Source organism: Carlito syrichta, unplaced genomic scaffold (genome assembly GCF_000164805.1).
Source record: "Carlito syrichta isolate Samal-C Ts95f unplaced genomic scaffold, Tarsius_syrichta-2.0.1 Scaffold305876, whole genome shotgun sequence".
NCBI classification, from domain to species: Eukaryota; Metazoa; Chordata; class Mammalia; order Primates; family Tarsiidae; genus Carlito; species Carlito syrichta.
This window is the reverse complement of record NW_007249972.1, coordinates 41,723-55,442: the sequence shown is the minus strand read 5'-3', so window position 1 is coordinate 55,442 and position 13,720 is coordinate 41,723.

Sequence of the window (13,720 nt, the reverse complement as noted above, 5' to 3'; positions counted from 1 at the left end):
CCGCGGGACCAATCAGCGCGCGCGGGGGGAGCCGAGCCCTCCGCGGGGCACGCTCATTGGCCCGGCGCGCGCTACCCCGACTCCCGGGGAATCCGCCGAAGCGCCAAGTCTGCAAACTCCGGCCCGCAGGAGCCTGCCGCCCCCAGCGCAGGTGGGGCGTCCCCGCGCCACGCTCTAGTCCGCGGGGTGAGCGGAACGTGGGAATTTGGGACTTGCCCGGGAAGCCTGTTCCCAGGGAGGGTTCAAAGCGAGCAGTGTTTGCTCAGGTTGCACCGGTTCCTTCCTGTGTGCGACCCCCTGCGCCTCTCCTTCGTCGCCCGCCTCACACCGGCCGGCAGCGGCGTGACGGGAAGCCTGGCAGTAAGAAATGGCCCTGGCCAAATCTCACTCCCAGCCATGCCCTGGGCTCCGCAAAATCCCCGGACTCCGGAGCTGGGACTGAAGAACAAGTCGAGCTCCGAACCCGGGGCAGGTGGAGACAACTTGGCGTTTGCAAGAGAAGGAAGAGCTAGACTGTGGGTCAGAGGATGGAGAGAGTCGGAGATGGGGCGGGTTGCGGAGAGCCAGGGAAGCGGGTCTTAGGAAGTAGGGATCCGCTTATGGGTTTTGATGAGGAAAGCCCGGGGCATAATGCTCCCACCCTCTGCCAAACCCTTTCCCCCAAGTAATGCCCCTGCCTCCTCTCGGGAGGTTTTGTATTTTCTTTCTTTTGTAATTGCGTGTGACTTCCCTGGACTCTGTAATCCAGAGGCTCAGACTGGAAGTGGAGCCTTGCCCTGCTCTCCTCCCTGTCTGAGCAGCGCCGGGGTCTGGCGGAGAACCGTGGTGACCAGGAAAGGTGCCCGGGAAGGTCTGGATGGAGGAATCCGCGGGTACGTCCCAGAGGTCAGAACCAACAGCCCCACCTCCGGCCTGCACAGGGCCTGCAAGGGCTACCTTCGCGAGGGCGGCGGGCCCAGTGACGACATTTGTCCATCTCTGAGGCTCCCTCCCCTTTACAACTCGGACTTTCTATTCCTGGAGCTCCTCCCACTAGCCCTCCTCCTCCCTGCCTCTGCTCTTCCCCCTTAATCTATTCCTCTCAATATAAAAACATTCTTGTCTCCATTTTTGCTAAACTTCCCTCCCCAGTCCCTCTGTTTGGAAAGGACTACGATAATGCACCTGGATCTTGCAAGTTTTTCTCTTAGTTTATGTGCACAGACTTACCCAAGCTCAGGGTGTAAGTTGGCAAAAAGTAATTAGCGCCCCCTCAAGGTGGAGATCGCTGCCCTGCTGTGTCTTCCAGCAGGTTCAGCATTCAGAATGAATTGTATATGAATTAAATTGAACCTGCTTAAATTGAACCTGGAAGTGTCCCTGTGTCTAGGCAGGTTTCATTCGCTAATGAGGACATGTCCTGTGTGTCGTCACTGACACTTATTTTCCAGGGGAGAAATTTCTTCTTTGGCATTTCCCATTCATTGTACCTATTCACTTATTTTTTTTAAAAAATGATTTAGTGCATAATTTTGTTGAAACTTCGTATTTGGATTCAAAATGAAGTTTAACAATCAATACATTTTATGAGATCAGAGTTCTTGGTAGAGATGGAATCCTTTGGACCTGTTTTCGAAAGTGTCTTTTATTTTTAGAAATAAGGATTAGTCTATATTTTTCAAGGGCAAAGAAGGAGACAATGGAGAAAGTGTTAACAGAATAACTTAACCACTACAGTATTACCATTAGGACTAGTTATGGGTCAAGAATCAAACTAGGAATTTTACATAAAGAATATGTATCTTCTCAACCACTATAAGGAATGATATTATTATGCCCATTCCAAGATCACAAAATTAAAGTCAGGAAAATTAAACACCTCGAAGTCACATAACTAGTACATTACAGATACAAGAGTCCAACTGTGTTCCAAAATTTGTACTTAATCTTTTGCCCCAATGTATGCCATACTTTTTCTGTACTTGTGATTTTATCTCTCAGAGTGATCCTGATGAAATATCGTTTTTTCAAAAATGTATTTTAAAAGAAGAGTAGAAGAATATATACATGAAATGTCTGCAGTGCTTATCTCTGTGTGCTGGGATAATGGATGACTTTTTTGTTATTCTTTATACTTTACTGAAGTTTCTAAAGGACATGTAATATTAATCAGAAAAAAACTTTAAAAAATATGTTCACTACCAACATACAATACTCCTGAGACATCAGAAGAGTCAAAATGTTCAATTCTCCTTCTACTTTCCCCTTCGCATCTTATCAATTACTACTTCCTATAAATCTGTCTCCTAGAAGAGCTCTCAGATCTGTCCCTCCTCAGCAACTGTATTCCATTGCTGAACCTTCATCATGTCTTACCAGTGCTTCAGCAACAGCTTTTAACCACTCTACTCACCAGTGGCCATTTTTTTTTTTTTTTTTTTTTTTGAGACAGGGTCTCACTGTGTCACCCAGGTTGGAGTATAGTGGTGTGGTCATAGTTCACTGCAGCCTGGACTTGTGCTCAGGTGAGTTTTCCACCTTGGCCTCCCAAAGTGCTGAAATTACAGGTGTGATCATCTCTATTTAAGAACTGCTAATATACTTACGTAACCAACAAGCTTAAAATCCTTCAATCCCCCAACACACAGCTATGAAGTTCAAATCCAGTTGGGTTGGCATGTCCTTTTCTTCTTGTGGAGAACCCCAGTCTTCCACTCTGGCCCCATCTTCGACCCTCACACTTCCTTAAGCAGGATGATTCTGCCACACACGCAACTTTCTATCCATGAACTTTCACGTGTCCTTGCCTAAGACTTCATAGTGCTGGAATGCTATCCTTCTCTTCCTTGCTACCCTTTCCTGCCTCCAACAGTGAGTTTTTACTTCTGCTTCAAGACTTACTTCAAATTTCACCTTTTTTTTTTTTTTTTTTTGTCAAGATTTCAAAACTGCCAGGAGCAGAATTAGCAACTCCTCCTTTCTGGACTTCAGTAGTAAGCACTTTTATTCAGTGACTTTTAATCTAGTTCCTGCTATATGCCAGGTACAGTGATGAAAGTATATATTATATTTATACTCCTGGAGCACATGAAGAGACAGACAGACTTTAAATCAAGTAGTCACACAAACAGATGATTTCAAACTGAGATAAATGTGATGAACAGCACTACACATACAAAAAGAAGCATGGTTCACTTTGAACATATGCCAGTCACAGTTCTTATCACACTGTGTTGTAATCTGTTGATTTATTTATCACAAGTTTCGTCTCCCATTATAGTCATCTGTGTACCCCCAAGTAGAAAACAAAGCCTGGCTTATAGTAGGTGTTCAGAAAAATTTTAAAATAAATATATGAATAAATTAATGGGCATTTGAAACCTCATGAGGCATTTTATTTCATATGTTTACATACTCTTATTGTACAAAATCTTAAAGACCTTAGTTCTGTGTTTTTGAAAAGTATTATTAGATCCTTGTCTCATCATTTCTAACTCTAATTTGGTTCTTTATGCACAAATTATCTAATATCTTTTTATTTAATTTTATATTTAGGAGACATGCCTAATGTATTATTTATAGATAATCTACTGTTGCTAGAAGGAATTTATTATTTTTGTTTTTTATACATTTTACTTTTAATATATAAAAATCCCAGGCTGGAAATTTTCTGATATAAAGTCAAAGCCAAAAGTACACTCATAAGAAAAAATAAATTAAAAAAATAAAACATTTTCTCTGCAGACAACATTGGTTTGTTTGGGTTTTTGTTTTGTTTTGTTTTGTTTTTTGGTTTGTTTGTTTTTTTGGGTTGGTGTCTCACTCCATCGCCCAGGTTGAAGTGCAGTAGCACACTCATGGCCACCCCAGTATCGACTGGCTGGGCTCAGGCGATCCTTCTACCTCCACCTTCCAAGTAGCTGGAACTACAGGTGTGCACTACCATACCTGTCTAATTTTTTTCTTTCTTTTTTCTTTTTTTGAGTCGGAGTCTCACTCTGTTGCCCAGGCTGGAGTGCAGTGGCACGCTCACAGCCACTGCAGCCTTGACCTACTGGGCTCAGGCGATTCTTCTGCCTCAGCCTTCCAAGTAGCTGGAACTACAGACGCATGCCACCACACCCGGCTAGTTTTTGTGATTTATTGTAGAGACGAGGTCTCACCAAGTTGCCCAGACTGGTCTCGAACCTATGGGCTCGGGCAACTCACCTTGGCCTCCCAAAGTGCTGGGATTACAGACAGAGTCACTGCTCCTGGTCTAAATTTCAACTTATTGTAGAGACGAGGTCTCACCAAGTTGCCCATGCTAGTCTCGAACCCGCGGGCTCAGGCAATTCATTCACCTCGGCCTCCCAAAGTGCTGGAATTACAGGCTGAGCTGCTGAGCCCGGCCAACAACACTATTATGAGAATGAAAAGACATAGACCAGGGATGGTAACTCACACCTGTAATCCCAGTGCTTTGGAAGACTGAGGACTGAAGATTGCTTGAGGTTGGGAGTTCAAGACCAGCCTGGGCAACAAAGTAAGGCCCCCTCTCTAAAAAAAGACAGGAAGACTCTAGGAGAAAAATATTTGCAAGCCATGTATCTGATGCAGGACATGTAGCTAATATATACAAAGAACTCTCAATACTAAACAATGAGGAAAGAAACAATCAAATTTTTAAATGAGCAAACATGTGAGCACTTTACCAAAGGAGATATACAGATGACAAATAACACATGAAATGATTTTCAGCATCAGTCATTAGTGAAAGGTTCCTTAAAACCTCAACAACCATTATATACTTATTAGAATGTCTAAAAAAAAAAAATCTGTCAGTACCAAGTGCTATTAGGGATGCAGAGCGACTGAAATGGTGCGGCCACACTAAAAAGAGTTTTGCAGTTTTTATAAATTTTCTTATATACCCAAACACATAACCCAGTGATCCCACCCCTAGATAGAGGGACACCATGTTTCATAGTGCTTCTCTTTATTATGCTCAAAGATATTCTATTTTTCACAAATTGAGGTTCATGGCAACCTTGCATCCAGCAAGTCTATTGATGATGGTGTCATTTTTCTAGTAGCATCACATTTTGTTAATTCTCACAATATTTTAAATGTTTCATTATTGTTATATATTTTATTATGATCTGTAATCAATGATTTTTGATGTTACTATTGTAATTATTTTGGAACACCACAAACTGCACCCACATATTGAAATAGTGATCTTAATAAATAAATGTGTGTGTTCTGAGTGCTCTACCAATCAGTTGTTCCCGTCTCTCTCCCTTTCCTCGGGCCTCCTTATTCCCTAAAAACAACAATATTGAAATTAGGTCAATCAATAACCCTACAATGACCTCTGAGTATTCAAATGAAAGGAAGAATCACAAGTCTCTTAATTTAAACTAAAATCTAGAAATGATTAAACTAAATGAGGAATGCATGTCAAAAGTCAAATAGGCTGAAAGCTAGGTCTCTTGCAGTGAACAGTCAAGTTATAAATGCAAAGGAAAAGTTCTTGAAGGAAATTAAAAGAGCTCCTTGACCAGGCGTAGTGGCTCAAACCTATAATTCCAGCACTTTGAGAGGCTGAGGTGAGGGGATTGCCTGAGCCCATGGGTTCGAGAACAGCCTGGACAATTTGGCGAGACCTCATCTCTACAATAAACCAAAAAATTAACCAGCATGGTAGCACGCACCTGTAGTTCCAGCTACTTGGAAGGCTGAGGTGGAAGGATCGTCTGAGTCCAACAGGTCGATGCTTGGGTGACCATGAGTGTGCCACTGCATTCCAGCCTGGGGGATGGAGTGAGACTCCAACTCAAAAATAAATAAATAAAATAAAAGAGCTCCTGTAGTGAACACATGAATGATAAGAAAGCAAAACAACCTTTTTGCTGGTACTGAGAAAGTTTAAGTGATCTGGATAGATCAAACCAGCCACAACATTTCCTTAAATCAAAATCTAATTCAGGACAAGTCCCTTACTCTCTTTAATGAAGGCAGAAGGAGGTGAGGAAGCTGCAGAAGAAAAGTCGGAAGCTAGAAGAGGTTGGTTCATGAAGCTAAAGGAAAGAAGCCATCTCTATAACATAAAAGTGCAAGGTGAGCCAGCAAGTGTTGATGGAGAAATGCAGCAAGTTATTCAGAAGATCTAGTCAAGATTATTGATGAAGGTGGCTACCCTAAACAACAGATTTTTAGTGTAGACAAAACAGCCTTACACTGGAAGAAGATGCCATCTAGGACTTTAATAGCTAGAGCAGAGAAGTCAATGCTTGGCCTTAAATCTTCAAAGAATAGGCTGACTCTCTTGTTAGGGGCCAATGCACCCGGTGACTTTAAATTAAAGCCAGTGCTCATTTATCATTCCAAAAATCCTAGGGCTCTCAAGAATTATGCTAGCCGGGCTCGGTGGCTCAGCCTGTAATCCGAGCACTTTGGGAGGTTGAGGTGAGTGGGTTGCCTGAGCCCGCGGGTTCGAGACCCACCTGGGCAACTTGGCGAGATCTCATCTCTACAAATCAAAAATGAGCCGGGCATGGTAGCGCGCGCCTGTAGTTCCAGCTACTTGGAAGGCTGAGGCGGAAGGATCGCCAGAGCCCAGCAGGTCGAGGCTGCAGTGACCGGGAGCGGCCACTGCACTCCAGTCTGGTGACAGAGTGAGACTCCAACTCAAAAAAAAAAAAAAAAAATTATGCTAAAGCTAGTTTGCCTGTGCTGTACACACTGAAACAACAGTGCCTAGATGATACCACATTTGTTTACAGCATAGTTTACTGAATGTTGATTGCCACCGCTTAGAAAAAAATATATTCGTTTCAAAATACAGTACACCAGGTCATCCAAGAGCCCTGATGGCAATGTAGAGGGAGATTAATGTTGTGTTCTTGCCTGCTTTTATTTTATTTTTTATTTTTTTGAGTCGGAGTCTCACTCTGTCGCCCAAGCTGGAGTGCAGTAGCATGATCACGGCCACCACAGACTCTACCTGCTGGGCTCAGGCAATCCTTTCTCCCAGTCTTCCAAGTGGCTGGAACCACAGGTGTGCGCCACTATGCCCAGCTAATTTTGTTATTTAAATTGGCGAGACAAAGTCTCGCCAAGTTGCCCGGGCTGATCTCAAACCCATGGGCTCAGAAAATCCTCTTGTCTTGGCTTCCCAAAGTGCTGGGATTATAGGCGTAAGCCACTGTGCCCAGTCCATGTCTGCTTTTGAAGCAACTTTTAAATCTTCATGTTTAAGAAATACACATTGTAAGGCTATAACTGCCTAATACATCTGGGCAAAGTAAATCGAAAAACTTCTAGAAAAAACTGCCTTTAAGAACATTTGTGATTCATGAAATGAGGTCAAAATACCAACATTAATAAGAATTTGGAAGAAGTTGATTTCAACTCTCATGGATGACTTTCGGGGATTCAAGACTTCTTCAATGGAGGAAATAACTGCAGATGTGGTGAAAATAGTAAGATAACTAAAAGAGGACTCTAAAGATATAACTAAATGATAAAACTTGAATTGGATGAGAAGTTGCTTCTTATGGATGAGCAAAGAAAGTGGTTTCTTTTTTTTCAGTTGAATAGTATGAAAATTTAATTGGCATAAGAAACTAAATGCTAAGAAGAAAGGAGTATATTTTCTTTTCAAATGCACATGCATATTTTATAAAATATTGGTCATAAACTTGGACAAAAGTATGTATACATAATATTAAAATGTTTTGATTCATATCATCAGAATACAGTACATACAATAGTTAATATAACAAAAATTTTAAAATGAGTGGTCAAATGAAAATGAAAATTCTGTGTGTATATATGTGCATATATATATACATATATATATAGCAAGAGAGAAATCTATAAATAAGAGAATGCCTTAAAATCAATAAACCTTATAATGATGTAGTTATATGTTCATGGGTTTTTGCCAAACCTGTATTTAAAAATTTTTTTTATCAATTTAAATGTCTATATAAGTAAGAAAGAAAAAGAGAAAAGAAACAGAGAACTATAAGTGGCTCAAACAGGGAAAATATGATGAATTCAATTAAGCAGAAATAATCAAAATAACAATAGCTGATATTTTTTCTAAAAGTATAAAAGATTTTCTATTCCTTTACATTTGTTTGTTTTAATTTTTATTTTAAAGATGTGGGGTACAATTCAGGGTTAGGTATGCAAAATGGTCATTGTACAGGTAATGTTTGAGCCTCACTTTGGTCACCACTTCACCTGGTTTGAGATCAGGTATGCTTATTGACAAAATGTGCCCCCCTCCCCTGGTAGTTTCCCACTACTGCCAATCCCTTTCTTATAGTATTATGATAATTGTTCAGGGTCTGCTTATGAGTGAGAACATGTGATACTCAGTTCTTTGTTTCTGTGATAGATCACTCAGCACTATAGACTTTAAGTTCATCCAAGTTGCTGCGAAGTTCAAAATTTTGTCCTTCTTTATGGCTGCATAATATTCCATCATGCATATGTAACACATTTTTTAAATCCAGTCCACATTCAATGGGCAGCATGGTTGGCTCCATATTTTTGCTATTGTGAATAGGGCCGCAATAAATATGTGTGTATAGGTATCTTTTTTATAGAATAATATACCTCCAGGTATATTCCCAGAATGGGGTTTGCTGGGTTGTATAGAAGGTCGATTTTTAGGTCTTCTAGGAATTACCACGCTGTTTTCCACAGAGGTTGTACCATCAACAGTGTAGAAGTGTTCCCTTTTCTCTGCATCCTCTCCAGCATCTGCTGTTTTTTGAGTTAGTGATGATGGCCATCCTGACTGGAGTTAGATGATATCTCAGTGTGGTTTTAATTTTGCATTTCTTTGATGATTAGTGAGGCTGAGCATTTTTTCATGTATCTGTTGGCTTCTTATTTGTCTTCTTGTGAGACATGTCTATTCATATTTTTTGCTCACTTTTTAATAGGGCTGTATCTGACAAAGGCCTAACATCTAGGATCTACAAGGAACTCAAACGTGCCAAAAAGAAAGTGGTTTCTTGAGATGAAATCTACTCTTGGCGAAGATGCAACATTATTCAACTGACAGCAAAGGATTTAGAACATTACATAAACTTAGGTGTTAAAGCAGCAGCAGGGTTTAAGAGGATTGACTCCAATTTTGAAAGAAGTTCTACTGTGGGTAAAATACTATCAAATAGCATGGTATGCTACAGAGTAATCTTTTGTGACAGGAAAAGTCAATAGGTATGGCAAACTTCATTGTTGTCTTATTTTAAGAAATTGCCACACTCTCACCCCATCCTTCAGAAACCACCACCCTGTTCAGTGAGCAGCCATCAATAATGAAGCAAGACCCTCCACCACAAAAGACATAACAACTTGTTGAAGTCTCAGATGATCACTAGCATTTTTCAACAGCAAAACATTTGAATTAAGGTATGTACATTGCTTTTTGATATAAAACTATTACACACTTAACAGACTATAGCGTAAGCATAACTTTTATATGCACTGGGAAAATGAAAAACTTGTGTGACTTGTTTAACTGTGATATTTACTTTTTTGAGGTAGTCTGAAGCCAAAAATTATGATATCTCCAAGGCATGTCTGTATTTACCCAAGTGCATTTGCCTATGTTCACACAAAAGCCTGTAAACAAATATTTATAGTGATTTTATCACCAAAATCTTGAAACAATCCAAAAATTCCTCAATTTGGAAGTAGCTAAACAAACTGTAGTACATCTATAGAATAGAATACTACTAAATAATAAAGAGAATGGATGATGTAAATAACATTACGTATCTCAAATGCAGTGAAAGAAAACAGACTCCAAAGCCTAAATGCATACACTGGGTAGGAATAGCTGAGCTGCGAGATAAAAGGACTTTAGGCTTTTCATGATGATGGAGCCACTCTTTGAGATCTGATGATGTATATTTACATGAGGCAACTCTTTAAACCATTGTTACTTCACATTTCCTGTAACACACTGCTAAACCTCATTTTTACCTGATATAATGAGTGCAAGTGTTAATCAATTAATGAAAATTCCACTAAACGTCTTCATGAAAGGAATAAGTATGACTCTATTATTCACTGAAATATACTGTTGCCTCCCGTGATACCAATACAGAGTGGATACTCAATATATATTAAACAAATAAACAGATAAGAATAAAGTTAGGATTTTGCAGGAATATAATAGAATTTTACATTCCGAGGAGTATGCTCACCCTAAAAGTAGCTGCTTTGGCACATTACATTTTTCATTCCAGTGAAAATATATTTTCATTTGAAAACATATTCCCTTTCCCCTTTCTGCTTATTAAAATACTGCCCTTTTTAAGTAAAATTGTTTCCCTTAAATAAATAATTTGCCTTCTTTCTTTCCTTCAGTGAACAAACAATAAATTTAATATGTCTTAACATTTTACTCATTTTTCAATATCCCATATCATGTCTAATTTATCTTCTTTTTCTCTAATAAATATAAGAAGTTTATATAACAGGAAGGAGTAAAAATAAAAATCCAAATTTTATGCAAAGCTTGAGAGATTTTGGCTCAAAAAACCATCATATTTCCAGATGTATCACTAAAAGTAATTTTCATTTATTGGACACTGATGGTTGACATTAAGCTCCTGAAATTTCATTAAAATATTTCTGCTCTAACCAGTTTACACAGTCAAGTGACTTTTAAAAAATCATTTACAGCTAAGCTGCTGTTATGGAACTTATTATAAGAACTCAATTTTCTCTACCAGTTTCTCTACTAGATAACAGTAATCCTGGCTGTCAACAGAGACCCACAGTTGCTTTAAGACATCAATCCTTTTTATACCTTGTTTCTATCAGGGAGCACTTTTTACATAAACATGGACACCATGCTACATGGTACTGACACTGTAATTCTTCAGTTAAATAAGCTTTTGTCCTAATGACCATCTGACTGTAAAAGGATTGGGAGTTTAGGAGAGGAAGTTAAGGGAGATGGGAAGATACATATAAGCTAAAGAGAATATTGTAAAGATTGCCTTAAAAAAAAGTCTAAAAGGTTTTTTTTTTACCTTTATTCTTATTTCTATGACTAGACCTGAGAGCATCAAGTATAGTTTGAATTTCTTATTTCTATGACTAGACCTGAGAGCATCAAGTATAGTTTGAATTTTTCCCTATGATCTCATATCTGTACTCAGGGACGAGAAAGGTAAAATGGGAAAGATTTCAAGACCTTGGGTTTCTGTCATCCCATCAATTTCTTCCCTTGGCTCCATTGCCAATGCCTGAAATTCCACCATCAGGGCAAACTGCCTTAATTGGATGCCAAAGAAACTTCATTTCGAATTGAATACTAATCGGAACTGTGGGCATGGCTGCCTGGAACACAACTGACCAGAATCATGAGGGCAAATGGATGGATTAGTTAGCACAACTTTGGTGAAAGAGGGGATTTTCATTTCAATTTCAGACATGTGCAGATTGAAGTGGTTGAGGTATTCAGATAAGTTTACTCAGTGGTAGTTGGATTTGTAGGCCCAGAGCTCCATAAAGTTATAATTTTTGAAACTTAAGTATAAAGTTTAAATTCGCGTCACTCTTTATTTGTGCCCTTAACAGACACTCAGGTTCTTGTTCCTTCTGAGCCTCAACCCTCTTCTCAGTGCACTGTTCCTCATAGCTACCACCCACAGATAGTTGGAACAAGAAATGAAAAACAATTTTTATCACTAATTGTAGGATTAACCCAGGTTTAGCACTCTGTGGGCTAGCACAACAGGATAGTAGCTAAAGAAGTTATAATAGAACAATATTGACTGACTATGTTGTCTAAGTTGGGTAAGGAAAGAATAAATCAGGAATGGACTTAAAATGAATTTTTTTCTTTACTAATTTCAAGAATTGATATGCCTGAACCTGCTGTATTCTCTCACCTGGCTTCCGCAGCTTTTGTGAGGGTTATTATCATGCATGGATAGTTGTTCAAGTTGATGTTTCTGTTGGGGAATGAATGCTGGCACATCCTATTTTGCCATCTTTCCAAGGTTTATTGCAATCCCAAGAATTAAACCAATATAATTCCCTGTTATTGTGTTAACCCACTCTAAGAAAAGGCATACTTTTCTCTCCCTATGTTACATATGACTGAAACCAAGCAAAAATAGCCTAGTTCTTTGCCCCATGAAATACCTGGTCCTGGAAAATAAGACTTTGCACCTATTTAAATTGTTTGTGTTTCAAGACTAACACATTCTCATCAAGTGAGTACTTCAAGATTCTCACCTCACTGTGCCTCCCAATCTAAAAGTATCATGTAAACGTCCCATTCCAACCAGTCCCTGGTTTGCAAGACATGGCTCGAAATCATCCTGCCTGTGTTCTAAAAACTTTTTGAGTACTTGTGGAAGTAAATCAAGGAACCTAGATGAGAATTGAGCTTATTTATTCAAAGATTAGTATAGCAAGGGAGTCAACCACCATCATTTGCATTTTGTGGAGTCTAAAGACCTGCAGGGAAGTGTTGAAGTTTTGTCTTTTGTTTGTTTGAGAAAGCTTTGGGTGTATTCTCACTGGATGTCACTGACATAGAAAAATTGGAGGTAGGCTAGCTAGAAAGAAAGCATCCTGTATGATTAGATTAGCAAGCATATTAGACTTTCTCTTGTTGATTCTGAATTGAGGGAGAGCAAAATTAGGGAAACTAGCAGTCATTGAGGAAATCTCAATCACTGGGTGGACAATTGCTGCAGAGGTTGTGGATTATATATAGTCTGGCCATTGTCTGCATGTTCAGTCTCTCATAACCTTCCTTAATTTCCAGTGTTAAGACACTACTAGGATTCCCTCAAGGAGGTGTTGTCTGTGTTGCAATAGACATAATAAATTTAGTTTTCCTTGATCTGCAGTGTTTTCTGGTGGTCTTCTGGGGACTCGATGGTAAATAATTCACACCTAGTACTACATGTTGGATTTTGTCATAACTGTTTCATCCCCTTTTTTCCAATGAGCGATGACTTTCAACAAGAAAACTGGATTTTCCAATAAGATTGTGTAGTTCTCTAGCAACACATGTCTGCTCAGTGATCTCTTTGGGAGGTACTTGAATGTCACAGGCTCCTAAGACTCTACTTCCAGGATCCCAGAAGGCAGTCCCTCCTCACATGTTTGCAGAGCATAAGGCACAGTCTTGCAAGTTGAACACAAAAGTGCCTCATCAACATTCTCCCTGATCGGTAGATTAAGCAAATGTGGAGGGACCATGAGACTGACACTGTGAAGGCACATAGAATAATCAGATCTGGAATTGTTAAGGTTCCCTGGAATTCTGTGTTAACAGAATAGCTACGGCTTTTGCTGACGGTGCAAGTACATGAATTTACTAGATAGCTATTGAACAAAAGGTGCATGCTAACAAGTTGCAAAGACAATAAGGAACAAAACATAAGCAGAGTTGATGCCATGCCTCATTGAGTTTTCAGTCTCATGAGGAATAAAATCATTGAACAAATAATCTAACAAACAAATATGAAACATGGAATGTTAGGGGAATCTGGGAGGTAACAGAAGGTATGCTTGAAGAATTATAACACAAAACTTTATCATATAATATGTTCATGCAAAAGATATTTACAAGACATTGACAAATTCATGAAATAAGCATTAGATTTTTACTTCTAGCTAAGATAGAGTAACAGGGATTGAATTTACCCTCTGTCCTAAAACAACCCAAAATTGGACAATATCTGTAGGAGACAAAATT